A 17883-nucleotide genomic window follows, 5' to 3' on the forward strand; every position below is an offset into this window, starting at 1 on the left:
AAAGCTGAAGGACAGACCAGGAGTTAATCATAACAGTAGCAGAGCTCAAAATTTAAGCTTCCAAACAAAGCAGATCTGTTATGCCAATTTCAGGGCCCTTGGAAGGAAGGGTTTGGGGTGCGGGGAGACTGACCCCGGCACATGGACAGGACATCTGGATTGATGTGCATGAGAATGATGAATTCCCAGATTCCCCTGAACCCACTGATCCTGCACCAGGAGCCCGCTCTTTCTGTTAAGGGCTAGCATTTTCCCTTGCTTGCTATGAGGTTAATAGCTCAGATTCAGTCACGGTATAACCCAGCCAAGGACATACTGGGCCTGATAAGGGGAGAAAGGGTTGTATCTCGAAGAGCTGATGAATGGGCAGGAGCAGATGAAGGTGCACTGGTCTGGATTAGGTGAATGCTTGATAAAGGGTGGTGGAATGCAAGGTGGGATAATGGTTAGTCTATTCAGATATAGGATTTAACTACCTCAGCAAGGACCCTGGGAGATAGCACAAACATACTACTAAGATGCCTCCTAGAAAAAGAATTGAGCACACTCAGTGAGGTAATCATGCCAGAGTTGCCATGACAGACAGTGAGAGGTTTTAAAGCCGAGAGAAATGGGCATGTGGCAGCGGATATGCTACGTAAGGCCAGAAAACCATCAGAGGTCCTTCTGCTGAAATAAGGGAGGAGCACGATTTGCCAAGCGACAGGGATATGCTGGTAAGAGTGGCACCAGTATCTTTAAGTTCAGTGGTAACTGTCCTCTGTAAGCCATGGCTAGTGGGAGGAGAGGTCAGCCCTGGTAGCAAGGGGAGCCATAACATCCCCCGCCCAAGGGAGACATAATTATGGTAATGAGAGGCAAAGTCATAAAGGCAGACAGAGGGGGTCTATGCTCAGAGTAATATGGACATTGTTAGTAGAACAGTGTCCCTAAGGGCAAAATAGATAGGCAGCCAGGGAGGGTATTACTTAATCCATTAAATCAAAAGAGATTAAGGATGGATAACCAGGAGGCTGAAGCCACTCATCCCAATAAAATGTTTCTGAACTTGAGCCAATTTTTGGACCTGTAACCTAGTGGTTAAAGAAGAGCCTAAGTCCCCAGGAAGAAGGACCCTGCAATACCACAGCAAGTGAACACAGTAATGATTTCTCTGTCCATCCCTAAAGAAACTTATGGCCATTTACTAGGGATAAGGGACAATGCCACCCAGAGACTCAAAGCATTGCCTTGGCTCCCTATACTCATGTGATCACATGGGAGCTAAATAATAAATGGAATTATGGCTTGTGTCTGGCTCCCCAGTGAGTCCACTGGGACTGTGGACAACCCAGTGGTCATTTCCCTGGTCCTCAAATGTGTAACTGAAATAGATATACTTTGTAACTGGCTGACCCCTCCATTGGTCTCTGGGCCTAAGGAGGTCAGAGTTATCCAAGAGGCCAGGAATGGCCAAGTGGAAATCTCTGAAACTGTCCCCTCCCCTCAGCCAAAATAGTAAGTCAAAAACAATATTGCATCCCAGAGAAATGAGAGAAGTTAGGGAGGGAAAGAATGTTTGGACACTCTGTATATTTCCTATTGAGATCAATATGCTTCCTAGCTAGGTCACTTTAGGAACTGAACATCAAGTTTATTTCATCTTCAAGGCTCCAAACTGAAAAAATAATTTCTAGGATGATTTCATTATCCAATTCTATTATGATGAAACTATTTGAAAAATCCACAAAAACTTTAAAAATGGATTTTGCCTATATGTTATCTCTGGTACTCTTAAAAACACATGCAACTGAAGAGTGCTTATACTGTTTGCTACGGGAAAAAAAAAAGCTTGTCATTAAAAAAAACAATTTTTGTCTGGGCGGAGGGCTGGCAAGATGGCGGCGCCCGTGGAGCTGTCCTGCCCGTCGGGGCGGGGCTGCCGTCAGTGGACCTGGACAGCCTGGCCGTGCTGACCTATGCCAGATTTACTGGTGGCCCACCCAAGGTGCACGAGATCACCAAGCCCTGGCCAAGCCCTTCAGGAGCTCTGCCTGTCCTTCGGACCAGTCATGGAGAGACCATCTCGGTACAGCACAAGATCATCACCCATCTTCGAAAAGAGAAGTACAACGCTGCTGATGATCTGCCAGCCCAGCAAGGGGCAGACACCTCGGCCTCCACGTCTCTGCTGGAGGAAAAGCTGCTCCCAATACTGATACATCCTTCTTGGTAGACACCAAGAACTAGGCGGGCGTGCCCCGGAAGTGGATGCAGAGGCTCTGCGGTCTCCCGTCACCGTCTTCCTTCCGGCCCGCATGCCGCTGCAGGTCGCTGAGGAGCTGCTTTGTCGGAGCGCAGGTCTGAGAACGAGGACGAACTGGAGGAGGAGCTGTACCAAGGGGCTCGGGAATCCCAGACCCCCTGTCTCAGCACCCAGGCTCTCGGAATTTCTTTTTTGGAGATGCCCCAGCCTCTCTGGACACCTTTGTCTTCTGCTACTTGGCCCTGCTGCTGTGGGCAAAGCTGCCCGGTGGGAAGCTGCAGGCCCACCTTCGAGGGCTGCACAACCTCTGGGCCTACTGCACACACATTCCCAGCCTCAGCTTCCCCCGAGATGGAGCCGAAGTGCCGCCTCCACACCAGACACCAGTGGGCGCAGAGACAGAAGGAACCATCCTGGCACAGGAACCACATCCTGTCCATGCTGCTGGGACTGACAGCCATGGTGGGCTAGCCTTGCTCAGTTGCGTTGTCTCTATCCAGCGGGTAACCCGGCTTGGGCCCCAGGCACACGGTCCCTGGGCATGGCTGAGGATGGCCAAGAGGAAAGATTTGTCCTCATGCTCCCAGGACTGATTTTTTTACTATCATACATTCCAGAGGCCCCTATATTTCCCGGTTGTTGGTGCGGCTGGAAATGGGGTGCCACTCCCAGAGTAAACCTGTCCACACTGAAAAACAAAATAAAACAAACACAATTTTCATTAAGTGTGTGTATGTGTGTATGTATGTGTACGTGTGTATAGATGTTCGGTGGCTCTGTTCATTTCTTGATCCATAATGATTTCAGTTCCTAAAATAGGAAATCTAATCTTATAACTTTCTTATATTTCCTAAAATAGGAAATATAAGAAAATAATAAAATGTATACATTAGCCTTTTGTCCTTCCTTTTCTCTTTCTTATCTCTTCAAACCCTTTCTTTTCTCAACCCAACTTGCCTCCTGGAATTTCATGTGAATGATTTAAGGACTATCACAGAAAATCCAGAAAAATGAGACCAGATTATAGTGTTCAGCAATTGATATGTTATCCTTTTCAGAGAGACTTTACTTTTTGTTGTTGTTTAAAAAGAGACTTTTAAATGGGTAAAATTTAGGGAGAACATGGCCTAATCACCATTGGAGGAAGATTTTTTGATATTTCAGTGGAGCAGGCTTCATAGGTCTTTTCTAAAAGGGGGAACTTGGTTCCTTAGAGTTTTTGCTTCAGACGACAAGATGGTAATAGTGCATTGCAAGGATTCTCAGAAATTACAGATTGTGTCTTTCTCATATCCCTGCATACTTCCCACAACTAATGCATTGTTTGGCAGGAGATGATGAAAAGCACAGGCCTCTGGCAGCTAATAAATAGTTCTGATTTCCAAAGTAGTTCCATAAATGTTCATAAGTTTTCCATATTCACCTTATCAGGGTAGACAAGGCCCCGCCCCGTGTGACCTAGTCTCCATTCTGGGTGCCTTCTCAAATGGTTAAAGATGCAATAGGAACAGAGAACAGTTATTTAGAATTATTTACATGTCAACTATTTTTGCTCTTATGACACAAAAACAGAATGCCATGAAATTTACATTCAACCCTTTTTGTCGTTAATGTGGTGCTATTTATAAGTTTGAATTAAAACGGTTAATGTGTGTGGATCCCTTAGCTCCAGGCGCTAGTACAGACCTCTAAAAGAATCTGAACAAGGGCGCCTGGGTGGCTCAGTTGGTTAAGCGACTGCCTTCGGCTCAGGTCATGATCCTGGAGTCCCTGGATCGAGTCCCGCATCGGGCTCCCTGCTCAGCAAGGAGCCTGCTTCTCCCTCTGACCCTCCCCCCTCTCATGTGCTCTCTCTCTCTCATTCTCTGTCTCAAATAAATAAATAAAATCTTAAAAAAAAAAAAAAAAGAATCTGAACAAGACTGAATTATTACTATCATAGTTATTACTATTTTCTAAAAGATATTTTGATCACATACTACAGATCATAGAGCAACCCATGTTTTATTTGGTGAACACAGTGTTTTTAATTTTTTTCCCCAGTGTTTGCCACTTTTAAAATTAGGTGGTAATGGGACATGTGGGTGGCTCAGTTGGTTAAGTGTCTGACTCTTGATTTCCACCCAAGTTATGATCTCAGGGTTGTGAAATCGAGCCCTGTGTCGGGCTTTGCACGGGGCATGGAGCCTGCTTCAAATTCTCTCCCTCTCCCCCCTCTTTTCTCTCTTTCCCTCTCTAAAAAAAAATAAATAAATGATAAAAATAAAATAAAATTAGTTGGCAACATTTAAAAAAATCAGGGCATGACAAAGCTTGGATGTTATAGCTGCTGGGTCCACTTTCTCCTGTGGCACAGTCATCAGGTGCCGACTTGGGCTAGTCTCCCATTCGCCACACTCCTCCCCATGCCCTATTGTCCCTCACACTGAAGCAGGCTGTGAGTAGCTATTTACCGTAGCATTTGTGCTGTAGTCTGTTTTCAGAACTGCCTGCTTTTCTTTTTCTTCTTTTTCTTCCTCAATATTTCTAGTCCCTGTGGACATTTCAGTTTGAATATCTATCAAAAAGTGCAATATTTGCAAATTGAAAGGGACCTCACAGTGTTGTTCTATCACTTTTCCGCCTTCCCCTTCTTGCTTCTGTCACTGGACGATTGTTACTACCAACCTGTGTCCTTCTTTAGACAACTGGTCTGAGTGAAGGCTTTACCTTGGCAACACATCTCTCCTGGGAAGAGAGTGTGTGGCCTCTGTGTCCAGGAACCTGACAGAATTTTCTGGGCTTAGTCACTGTTGCAAATATAATTTCTACTAGTGAGTGGAGCAGACACGAGGCTGTTTCATAGAACCTGGGAGCTTTTACACTTGTTCCCAGCCCATCCCCCAAAATAACCCCTCCACTCTATAATTACATTTACATTCATGAAATTAAGAAAAGTTGAAATTCCTTTTAGCAAGAATTCTATGGCAGTGTATTCTGTACAGTTCCAAACAAAAAAATAACTTAGGCAATCCAGAAGGAATTGGTTGTCTAGTGTTCTGTAACTGAAAATAATTAGGTATTTTAATGTTCCCTTTTTAACTCCTTACTGTGTTAGTGTTTAGAGAGACTATGGTAAAAATTATATTCAGTCTAACTTTTATAAATCAGCTTGCCTTTTCCTACTCTCTTTTTGGGACTAAGATTTATCAATTAGAATTGAGAATGACAAGCTTGGCCCTCAACTTTTGTGGAGTACTTCAATATTTCATTCCCAAAGTTTCTCTTAATTTTTTTATTGTTGTTTGTCCTCAGAAAGGCCCCATACCAACAAATGTGACTTCATTCTTCTAAGTAGCAATTAGTTTGAATATTAGAGATCTGAATGTATTCAGAAAATCTTCCAAAAATACATTTGTAATTAGTTGACTGACTGATTACACATCTAAGGAGAAACCAAACTTCCAGCTTTGTTCTTCCACTGCTCTTCAAATATGATTTCTGGAACACTTCCCTCCACATCCCTTCCCAAGATGAAATACTGTCTAGCTTTTCCACTGCTCTTGGATAATAAATGAACAGTCCTACATTTTGGCATTTAAAATGACCCAGTCTCTTATCCTATGACTACTAGTCCAGTACACTGTAAAAATCATTTGAATCCAATTTAAAGCTTTCTACGTAGACTTTAGTTGGGCATGGGCACTTTTGTTTTTACCCCCTTTTCCTCACTTACCTTCTTCCCTCTAGCTGCTGCTTCTGACCCTTGTAAGGTTGGATCAAGGGATAGAGAAGATGACAGGAAGAGCTTCAGCAAGACATTGATGGTCTAGGATGGCAGATGCTTCAAGCTGATTCTTTCTCTCAGTCAAGGCTATTGTTGGCTCCTCAGTTATCCTTCACCAGGGACCTCCGACTGCCACCACCTTGACATAGTCAGTTGTCCGATTAACACTGCTCCTTTGGAGGGCTTCTGTTAGGGCCACATCATCCCTCCAGATCATCACTTGCTCATTGAGTAAGATCCCCTCTAAGGCAACCCCAGGCTGGCTCCCTTTTACATGGTCCACATCTGAGCTCCCAAACCACTCACCTTTCCCAATCATCATAGGAAGTGAAGTTTGTTCTAGTCCAGTCCTCCTTACTCTGTGATCAGACACAGTGGTGAGGGCACAGCCTTTACACTTCCTGTTCTTTGTGGGTGTCAGATCCCAGTCCTTATGTTTCCAAACTCCGGGCGGGGGGTGGGGTGCCTGTAAGTCCCCTGAGATATCCCCTGGAAGTCCCTGTTGTGTGTGTTAGAGTACAATCCAACAATCTTTTTTCTTTTTTTTTTTTTAATTTATTTATTTGACAGAGAGAGAGATAGTGAGAGAGGGAACACAAGCCGGGAGAGTGGGAGAGGGAGAAGCAGGCTTCCCACCGAGCAGGGAGCCCGATGCGGGCCTCGATCCCAGGACCCCGGGATCATGACCTGAGCCGAAGGCAGACACTTAACGACTGAGCCACCCAGGTGCCCCCAACAATCTTTTTTCAAAGAACTTCTCTCCCCACCTCTTCCAGCTCAACTAGAAGGAGGTGATGCTGGCCGACTTGGTTTCACCCCCTTGGCAAGTCCCACATGGGTGCCCTAGTAACTCATGTTTTAATATAGCGTCCTTGGAACCGATCACCTTATTCTTGGACTTTGCTGCTTCCATTAAAACAGAAGCAGAATGATCCCAATGTTATCATCTAGTTACATAGTCAATCCTCTTGACTTTGTCTCAGTGGTATGCTGGAGCTGCTCGTGAACCATGGCCGTGATTAAAATCTAAATGATCTAAACCTACAATTAAATAAATTAGATATTTTTAAAAAGGTAACAAGGACTCAAAGGTCGTCATTTTCTAATTATTTCACTCCATCTTGTTATCTCTGCTTTTGAGATTATTTGCCTATTGTTTCTATATGGTAAAAATAACACAGGAGGGCGTGGCACTGCACATTTCTTCCCAACTCTGCATTCGGTGTTGTCACTTTGGCAGCCAGAAATCAGCTATGGTGGGAGTATTTACACCAAGGAAATTGGCAAATGTAACAAATCCGGTGCTTCCCCCTTCCCCCATCTTGTCCTTAACATTTACCAACACACCACTGCTTAGGATACACTCTTCAAAGATGTTAAAAACTAGCAAGATAGCAGGTGCAGTCCAAGCTTAAGGCAGCTCATTTCAATACAAAAGGGCTACTTTGCAAGTGCTAACACTTCCGTGGGATCAATAGATTCAGCATGTTCAATAGATTCAGCATGTTCAAAGCGTGCCTCTCTCTCTCCAATGCTGGCAGTTCTTGGGAGATCAAATTGGTTCCTCTTCACAGGTATCCACCCTTAATACATTTTCAAGTAAAAGTCTGAGATTAGACAAAGAAGCTCCTGCAGCTGCACATTCCTTGGCAGCCCACACCATAAATGCTTTTGCAAAAATGCCTCACCCAATTTTTTAAACTGTTCTGGGCTACATTTAATAGATGATGAAAATAATGACTTTTAAATATGCCACTGCACAATTAGGCCACTAAAGCAACTGAGACACTTTGAGAAGCTTGAGCCTAAGAAATAAGACAAATATACATGCAGGAAAAAAAGCGGAATATCTACAGGAAAAAGATAGAACGTGGAGGTCAAAATTTGCATCTACATAGTCAAATTGAATAAATGTGAATGACACCGTAAAAGAAACAACCTCTCATTTCTCATTCAATAGTACGCATTTGAGCATTAAATAATCTTTTCATCTTGTTTTGCTCCAGCAGACTCCGTTGTTTCTCAGAAGTCGGGAGAGGGTAGGGAATGCTCATCCTCTAAAAGTGGAATCTTTTTCATAAATTTTAGAAGGAACTTGTTGACATGAGAGTTGTTGACTTTAAAGAAAATAACGTGAAAGCAAAATTATGAGACATACAGAACAGGATTGTTGCTGAGTGGAAGGACCTCCTTTATGAACTTGTCCTCTTCCTGCCTGGCACCGTCCTGAGATCCCACACGTTGATAGCCAAAGCTAGAAATACCTTTTCCATCTCCCCTATGAGGAAGATTTCCCGGCATGTACCCGTGTGACCATATTGCTTATGGCCACCCTCCCTTCGGATTGGTTCTCCCCCTCCACTGGACTGGGTGTTAAATATCACCTTTGAATACCACCTTTCAAAAATCACCTTTGGATAATACCTTATACCCGACAAAGGACATTCATGTCCACCATTTCAGATAAGCTTCACAATCACTCTGTGAAGTAGGAAAGACAAGTATTATTGGCTCTTCTTTATTGTATTTTTACTTTGTTCATCATGATAAGTATACTCTTTAATCTCCAACCCCTATTTCTCCTATCCCCCCACCCACCTCCTCTCTGGTAACCATCAGTTTGTTCTCTATAGTTAAGAGTCTGTTTTTTGTTTTCTCTCTCTCTCTTTTTTTCTTTTGCTGGTTTGTTTTATTTCTTAAATTCCACATATGAGTGAGATCATATGGTATTTGTCTTTCTCTGATTGACTTATTTTGCTTAGCATTATAGTCTCTAGCTTCATCTGTGTTGTTCTAAATGGCAAGACTTCATTCTTTTCTATGGCAGAATAATATTTCATATAATATATATATATATTATATATATGCATGCCACATCTTTTTAAATCTGTTGCTGCTTCCATAGTTTGGCTATCGTAAATAATGCTGCAATAAACACAGGGGTAGATGTATCTCTTTGAATTGTGTTTTATTGGCTCCTCTTTAAAAATGAATTGACCCAGCTCTCTGGGCTAATAGCTGATAGAACAGCACATAGAATCTGATGCTCCTATCTCCTGACTCTGGGTCCAGCAAAGTCTAATAGAAAGAGTATGTATTAGTTTTCTATGCTATGTAACAAATTCTGACAAACTTAACATTCATTTGTTGTCTCACAGTTTCTGTAGGTCAGAAGTCCTGACATGACAAATCTGGATTCTGTGTTTCCTGTCACAAGACTGAGGTCAAGATATGGGCCATGCTGTGGTTCTTACCTAGAGCTCAAGATCCTCTTCCAAGCTCATTCAGATTGTTGGCAGAATTCAGTCACTTGAGGTTGTAAGACTGAGGTCTCTGTTTCTTCCCAGATGTTGTCCACGGCTCACTCTCAAGCAACTAGAGACTGGCCTCAGTGCTTCATTTGGTGACCCACTCACAACGTGGTAACTTCCTTCTTCAAAGTCAGCAGGTAAATCTTCCTGAATTCTGCCAAGAGTCTCCAACACCAGAATGTGATCATTGGAATGACCACACCATCCTAGTCACATGTTCCATCCACACTTGAAGAGGGGATGATACAGAATGCGGACCATCAGAGGAGTGGGAATCTTGGAGGTCATCTTGGAATTCTGCCTACCACCAGGCCTGAATCTCTGATGCACAAAGAGAACATCAACTTTTAACTCTGCACTTGCTGGCTTTGTGACTTACCTGCCTTGAGCCTCGTGTTCCTCAAAATTAGGGCAATCCTGCTCAGAGAATTATTGTGAGAAAAAGAAGTGCTAGCATCTGGACAGTGTTTGACATACGAAACTTACTCACTGAATACTTTCTTCTGCTCTTGCCACTACATGCCAATGCATGTGATGTTGCATGCAGGTACGCCAGGTTAGCTCAGTATTTCTTATGTTATGATAGTTACAAAGCAGCATGTTGATATTTGACTTTCTGCACAGGCAATGGAACACAGAAAGTCAAAAAAGATGACTAGCTCATCTTCCTTATCCCATCCTAAGGAGGATCTCCTCTATTAGATGCTTCTCCTATTATCTCCCTAACCTTAAAAACACTGTGCAGTAGGTATCACTATCCCCATTTAACAGGCTAGGAAACTGAGGTCCAATGCACACTATGAATTAGTGGCAGAGTTCATGACTGTGGATCTCAGCCTGTAACAGGGTATTGCACGAAAGAGCCACTAAGAAACCAAGACATGAGTGTGTGTGTGTGTGTGTGTGTGTGTGTGTGTGTGATTCATCAGGAAGGAATGCAAAGAATTTCCCCTCCCCTCAGGGAGAAGGCTGGGCCCCTTTACCCTCAACAGAGAGTGCACAGATTTTAAAATGTTGCAAAGGGCCATCAATTCCTATTGTGAGAGAAGAGGAACTGAAAGAATATTTTGTGAATAAGGACTCAAGAGAGAGGGACTGGAATTACTGATTGTGATCTGTTTCTCTCACTATTTAGTGCTATTTTTAAGGTTTGTTGTCATTGATGTAATGTCATTATTTCCATATCTTTTAAAACCTTCAAATATGAAACAAGATCAGTGACCCAATTATTTAACTCTCAACGAAAGAAAAACAGAATGAAAACAAAACAAAACCTTGCTGAACACATGTTCCTACCCAGAGGATGATTATTTCTAACTGAAAAGAAGATATACTCATTTAGAAAGATTGCTCCAAAGCCCTCAAAAAGGAGAAGAGATTTAGTAACTGACAAGGCAGAATTTATGCTGCAAAAATAATTCTTACTTTAGTTTAAAGATTGTCTGAAAAAGGGGACTATGATCATAGCAGTATTAAAATGGATGCAGGTTAACACTCTGATGACATGGCCATTTATACTTAAGAAAATGAAAGAAGGGGAACATGAACTAGATACATTTTCTTTGAAATAAAAGCTACATCTTTCTAGGAATGAGGTCTCTGTAAAAAGAAAAAGTGAAGTCTTCAAAAAGATGTCAGAGTATAGAATAAGAGAGGGAAATCTTTGAAGCTGAAGGTCTCAGAGAAAACTATTTGGAGATAGATTATTACCATTTCTTCATCATTTCACCAACTGGTATAAAGTCAGAAAGAGCTTTTCAGCAACTGGCTCACTTAAATTTTATTTATAGAGGATTTAGCTCTGAAGAATAAGGAATATGTTGAATCTAAAAAAATTTTCAAAAAAAAAAAGATTTTCATAGGCTGAAATGAGCACTTTCTAATATAAAAGTTAGAGTCTTTTGCTTGGGTACAAATATCTAACTCTGTAGGTATGAGACAGAGGTCACGCACATGCGTTAGCAATAATATGTTGTAGGCAGAGATTGTGTGGCCTACCCATTTCCATTTTCCCTTCTTTCTTTGATTAATTAAAAAAAATTTATCAAAGTATAGTGGGTACGCAATATAATATTAGTTTCACTTCCCTTCTTCCTTAATAATAAAATCTGGATTTTATTTGGAACCACAATGTGCCTAGCTAAGACTATATTTTTTTAGCCTCCCATAAAGAAGGGTTTGGCCTTTGAGATATAAATGGAATCTTTTGCAAATAGTTTTACGATATCTATTTAAAGGGTATTGATTCATGTAGGAGGGGTATCTCTTTTGCCTCTTGCCCTTCCAGTTCTCCTGCCTGGAACATAGATGTAATGGCTGGAGCTCTAGCCACCACACTGTGTCATTGATGATTGATATGAACTTACTCATATCATACCCTTAGGTAGCAGAGAAGAAAATTAAGGGAACACTGCATCCCTGATGACATCATGGAGCCTCTACACCATCCCTGAACTGTACTACTTCAGGACTTCCTTTGTGTAGAGAATAAACTCTTACCTAGCTGTCCCTCTAGTCAGGTATCTGTTACGAGCAGAGGAACTCAATTCCTGATACTGGTCAGCAATACCATGTGATTATGAAAATGGTCCAAATGGTCCAAGATAGCATTCATAAATATTTTGTACCTGGGTAAGAGTACACAAAACAACACAAACAGAACAACAGCAATGAAAACCGATGCCAGAATTTACCTCTACCACGAGCTCCAAAAGAGAGGCGAAAGTTAATTTCCTCCAGGGTCCTGCAAGAGTATGATGCTGGACTGATGCAGAGTTCAGGAAAGCAGAAGATAAGCTTGAAGGATAAAGGCAGAAATGGCTGGTCCCGGGGCGGGTAGGTTGTGAAGCCGAGAAGAGAGGGGAGAGGACTTGCAGCACCCGGGGGAGTTAGCAGTCCTAGGAGCAAATGTCCGCACAGCGCTCCGAGGAATGCTGGACACCAGGCAATAAAGCTTTCATTCCAGTTTTGGCAAAGACTCTAATGCCCACGCCTGGTGTGCAAGGAAGAGAGCCTTTACATGGCTCTTTACATGGACGGCAACAGACTTGGATCATGAAACTCTCCTGGGGACCCGTGATGCCCTGAAGATAAAAGACAGATTCCTCAAACTCCAGGACCCACAGAATACCTTCTCCACCTCAATCTTCCCTTTATGTGACCCTACAGAGGCAGTGATGAATAAAGAGTGATAGCGAGTAGTGACTTTTTCATCGGTATGGTGAGGGAAGGCTCCAATTTGATTTAGAACAGCAAAAGTACTTTCTTGCATCTGTGTGTGATGAAATAAAGTCCATATTTTTACGGTGTGTTATTAAAAAAAAAAAAAAAGGCAGTGAGAGTTCTGCTCAGCTTTGGTCACAACATTTGATGAGTGACCAAGAGAGCGATGGGACAATGTACTAAATATAGCTGGCTGTCCTCTGTATTCATTACTCTTTCTTCTAAAGCAACAGTACCTCCAAGTTTTAGCGGGGCATATGGCTCCCTAGAATCATCGCATTCCCCAATCTCTCTTCCTTACAGGTGCAGGCATGTAACTAGGTTTGAGTCGATGAGATAGAAGTAGGAGTGGCAGTTTCTGGGCACCCTTCCTAAGGGACAGTGCGCATGCACACATAGGTCCTTCTGCTGCTTCGCACTTGGTGCAGCCCCTCAGATCTCAAAATGGAAGCTGTGTACAGAAGAACAGCAAGCTAGTTGGAGCCTGGCTCTGTGGTATTGTGGGAGGCCATACTAGATCACTCACCCGAAGTTTTAGAGAAATATACTCACGCCTTGTTTAAACCATAACTGGTTAGATTTTCAGCTGCTTTGTAGCAAAACCTAGCTATCACAGAGGCTTCAGGAATCACAATCATGTCAGAGTGTTGAAGGGGCTGGGTCTACTGAGCCTGGAAGAGGTCACTCAGAGGAACAAGGTAGCTGTTTTAAAAACCTGAAATTTATTGCAGGAGAGAGATAAGCCTTATTCCATGTGGCTCTAAGGAAGAAATTCTAGAAAGACAAGTATGGATAAAATATAGGACAAACTATGAGTGTCACTTCGAATTGAAGTTAGCGTCTGACCTGGATACTGTCACTAGCTCTGTGATCTGATGTGACTTAATAATTTAATCAAACCAGATTAACAGAACAACACAACAGAATTCTTTGGACTAGAAGCTCAGTGAGGGCAGGGACACCCCCTCTCCTTCCCCCCCCCATACACACTGGCCTCCAGGAGGTACTGTATACAAGTTTGGTAGTTTGGTATGTGGGTAAAAGGACAAAGCAGAGCTAGAATGAGGAGTGAGCCGTCTTTGCAGGGCCAGAGTAGTGAGCTTTGAGGATAGTCTTGCCCCCAGTAGCAAACAGAATTTCATTCCTTTTTAAATTCAGTCCCTTTTCTTGTTTGGTTAAGTCAAAGCAAAATCTCCTTTCAACAGTTAATGCTGGCAAAAGTGACCATTATCACATAACAGAAGAATGTATGGGACAGTAATGATTCTAGGGAAGAGACAGGGAAATTCTCCATTTGCTTTCTCCAGTGTGTGTGTACATATGTGGAAATATTTAAGGAGGAATACACCAGGAAATACGGTATCAGACCTTCCTCACTACTGCTCTCAGATACGTAGACATTTATCATATTTCTCCTATTACCTTCAGCCACATCTCAAGCCATGCCATCTTGATCCCATTCAGAAAATTTGAACTTTGTAAGTAAAACTATATCAGGTGTTTTGGTCACAATTTTCTTTGTATTCCTTTAATCCCCAAAACTAATTCAGGTGTGCCCTGCTTTAAAAAGTCAAATATAGTATACTAGAACCCGAACTTGCAACATATACATTAGAGGGTGAGAATTTACAAGGAGGTTCTAAATGTATCTTCTTGGGAGAAAGACAAACATTGAAACTAAAGCCACTTCATTAGAATAAAATCAAAATATCTCTGAAATTAAGAGGCAGACCAATAAGAAAATACTCTTTTAAGGACACAAAATCACTTGAGACATCCTTGTGATTAGGGCATTCATTGCAAATAGAAGTGATTAGATATCTCTGGAGTCTGGCAATCAACAAAAATCTATGACAGAACAATTGTTTTCTTTTTTTAAAGATTTTATTTATTTATTTGAGAGAGAAAGAGAACGAGCAGGGGGGGGAGAGGTAGAAGCAGAGGGAGAAGCAGACCCCCCGCTGAGCAGGGAGCCTGATGTGGGACTCCATCCCAGGACCGCAGGATCATGACCTGAGCCAAAGGCAGTTGCTTAGCCGACTGAGCCACCCAGGCACTCCTAGATAGAAGTATTGTACAAAGAAGAGTTCACCCTACATTATATTGGAGGGAATTATTATTTTAAATAAAATGTACTTACAGAAAATAATCACAGTAACAAAACAGTGTTTTCCATGATGCTTTTTATAAAAGAGCCCTTTGAATCAGATATTTGGTACTAGATCACTCATTCATTCATTCACTTAGTAAACATCACTTAAAGCTCTCTGCCGCCCCCCCCCCCCCCCCCCCCCCCCAGGATAACTGCTGAGCATCCAAAGAATAAGTCATGGAGGTACTGACAATTTGTTCATTCACAGGCAAGGAATCATAATAGTTTATGGTGAGTGTAAAAAACTATTGCCAATCAGAAAATAAGCTTTCCAAAGAGGAGCTGTGGCTTAGGCCACCTCCTGTTCCTTGAGAATAGAGGGAATTGATGCATGGTCCTCTGCACTACTTTCTACCAGCCTTCATCAGGGTGGGCAGATGGGGCTCGGAAGAACAATCACAGTCCCTAAGGGTTTTCATTGTATTCCACACCAGCCATGTTGACTGTTGACTTTGGGAGAGCTTTTGCCTCTGGATTATGCTTGGCTTCAGTAGAGGATCTGGAAAGGAATAAGAAGGAGCAGCTTGGGTTTTTTTTGGTTTTTTTTTTTTTTTTTTTTGGTTTTTTTACTTAGGACGCATGATTTCCACAGACAGAAGAGGAGGATCTTACCCAAAAGTTGGAAGGACCTAAAGACCGAAAATGGCTACCATTATATGGTTTCTCTGAGAGAAACTTTCCTTACTTTCCTTATGCTGGATTAGAGAAAGCAACTAGAAACCAATATTCCTTGATTACCTCCTATGTGGTAGGCATCGTACTGGGAAAACTTACAAAAAATGTTCTGCAACGTAGCCATGATATGAATAACACCACATTCTTACGGATAAAGAAAACAAATCTTAATTAAACCACGTGTCAAAGTCTCAGAGTAAGAAAATGTCAGAACCAGATTAGGAACTCTATGTTTCCCTGAAACTGAAAATAAACTTTCTATTTCCAAAACTATAGAAAAAGACTGCTTTCTCCTCCATAATTCTGGGACTTGGAGCTGGCTGGAGGGACACCATATGTCTTTTCATATGTTCCTAATCCAAGGAGTATTTCTCTAGAGTAAGATCTTCAGACTGAGACCCAACTGATGCATAGGGTTATATAGATGAATGGGTACAGCTGGGAGAGATTAAACTTTTGTCCAGGGAAGAGGGGGAAAGAGAGTTGGAGCATCTGCCACCCTAAGAGAACGCCACTCCGGAGTGAGCTTCCTGCAGAGAGCTTCCTGCAGTGAGCCTGCGGGAGATGCTGTCAGGTAATGCAGCAGGGTAAGCCGGGGAGACCGAACTTGGCCTAGGTGGGGTGTGGGTAGGAAGCAGAGTACCTCAGTCCGACTGATGAGTTTGGAAGGAGAAGCTAGACATGAGATGACCAGCCCTTCCTCTTCTGTTTATTTTTAGGTTCTACTGATCTGTGAGAAGACAGCCTATTCCTTCTTCACATTAACAAGATTTACAGGAGCAGGTCCCCTCTTGGGGGAGGAGTTATGGTTGTCAAATGCCAACCCGTGAGCGGGTTGGTAAATCTGTCTCATTTTGGAAGCAAACTTGCTGATAGAGAAACCATTCACCATTATCCGCTTCATCAGTAAGAATGTATTTCGTATTCCTATCTGCCTTACCCTTTTGTCCAGATTTACATGAGAGAAAGCAGGTATATTATTGATTGGGCCCCCTCAAATTTCAACCAGGTAAATAGAAGGAGGAAGCAGGGTCCAGGGGATAGAATACATGTCATAGGTAGGAAGAATTTGGACCCACACCACTGAGCTGTGGTGCTGGCAGGAGACATTTCAGTAGGAGGAGCAGAGAGGTATGTAGTCTATATCAGCCGAAACCTCTTTTGGTGAGATTGATTCTGCATGAAGGACCACCCCAACTTCAGCCAAATAGCAATCAGGCTCAGCCTAAGCAAAAAAGGAAGCGGGGGGTGGGGTGGCGTTTGGATTAGCCCAGTTTTGCTCTAAGCTTAAGGAGACACGTTCTTTTCTTTTCCAATTCATTTTATTCTGCTCCCAGAAGACCAAGTAGAAGAAAATTCTGTTTGTTTCTAACCTAGGTTTCTAGCCAGAGAATGCAGAATCTATCTGGATCACACAGAGGCCAGTTCTCCAAAGCAGGCCATTACAAGGGGATTTGAAATCACAGCACTAGCTACTGATCAAATACTTGGCACTGTCTCTGTGTATAAAATGAGGTGACATAAAGGAGTGTGGCTGGCCCAGGAATTCAGGATCTTGTTCTCTCTTCTTTGGGTCCGTGGACCAGGGAAGAAAAAAGAATTCCTGTCTCAGGTTTAGAATAAATGTTCTTCTCACAACCACCTTCAAGTATGTATATATACACACATACATATACATATTACTTTTTCAAATTCTATAAATTGCATACACTCATTATAGAAAAATGGTAAGTTGAATGAAGAAAATAAAAATTTCTTAAACCCCCAAAGTATTGGCTGCAATAATGAGAAATCCAGACGAAGCAGTATGAAGATGGTACAGCAGCTGTATGATCCCTTCAGGAATCAGACTCTTCTATCGTTCCCTTTTACCACACTTACCATGAAAACCTTTGCCTCATATCTGGTGCCTCATGGCTGCAAGATGGCTGCTGTAGCGCTGGGCCTCATATCCTTCTAAGGCAGGGCAGTACCTGTATCAGAAAAGTAAAAGGTTTGCTTTTTTGTTTTGTTTTGTTTTGTTTTTAGAAACCCTCACTTTAGATTTCATTGGTCAGCACTTTTCACATGGACTCCTAACTGCAAGGAAATTCAAGAAAGTGAGTATTTTTGGCTGGGCCCATGACTCCCGCAAATGAAATCAGGGGGATTTTGTTGGTAAAGCAGAGGAAGAAATAGTTACTGAATAGGAAAGTTGGGGTTTCTTCCAGTCCTGGCTCAGCCTACGTCCTGCCCCCATTTCCTTTCCTATGTCTTGCAGCATCCGTAGCCCAGGCCATCTTCTTAGTAACCCCTGTGCTCTTCGTCACCCAGGTTGGCACACCAAGGCTTCTTCCAATTTTACAGCTGGCTGACAAAATGAGAATCTCCATCTTTTCTAGTTATGGATCCAGCTGAGACCATTACACGTTTTCCAAGCATGTATATAAATGTTCCCTACCATTTCATAACCTGTTCTTTTCTCTTAATGATGCATTTATCATCAGTAGCTTGGCAGCAGATGCAATTAATT

The 17883-nt window shown here is 42.4% G+C and overlaps 1 pseudogene; it reads left to right on the forward strand.

The window, feature by feature from the left end:
• Positions 1-1859: 1859 nt before the first annotated feature.
• LOC116642578 lies at positions 1860-6057 on the forward strand (annotated as a pseudogene).
• The last annotated feature ends 11826 nt before the right edge of the window (positions 6058-17883 follow it).

This window comes from Phoca vitulina, unplaced genomic scaffold, assembly GCF_004348235.1.
Source record: "Phoca vitulina isolate PV1807 unplaced genomic scaffold, GSC_HSeal_1.0 scaffold23, whole genome shotgun sequence".
NCBI lineage: Eukaryota > Metazoa > Chordata > Mammalia > Carnivora > Phocidae > Phoca > Phoca vitulina.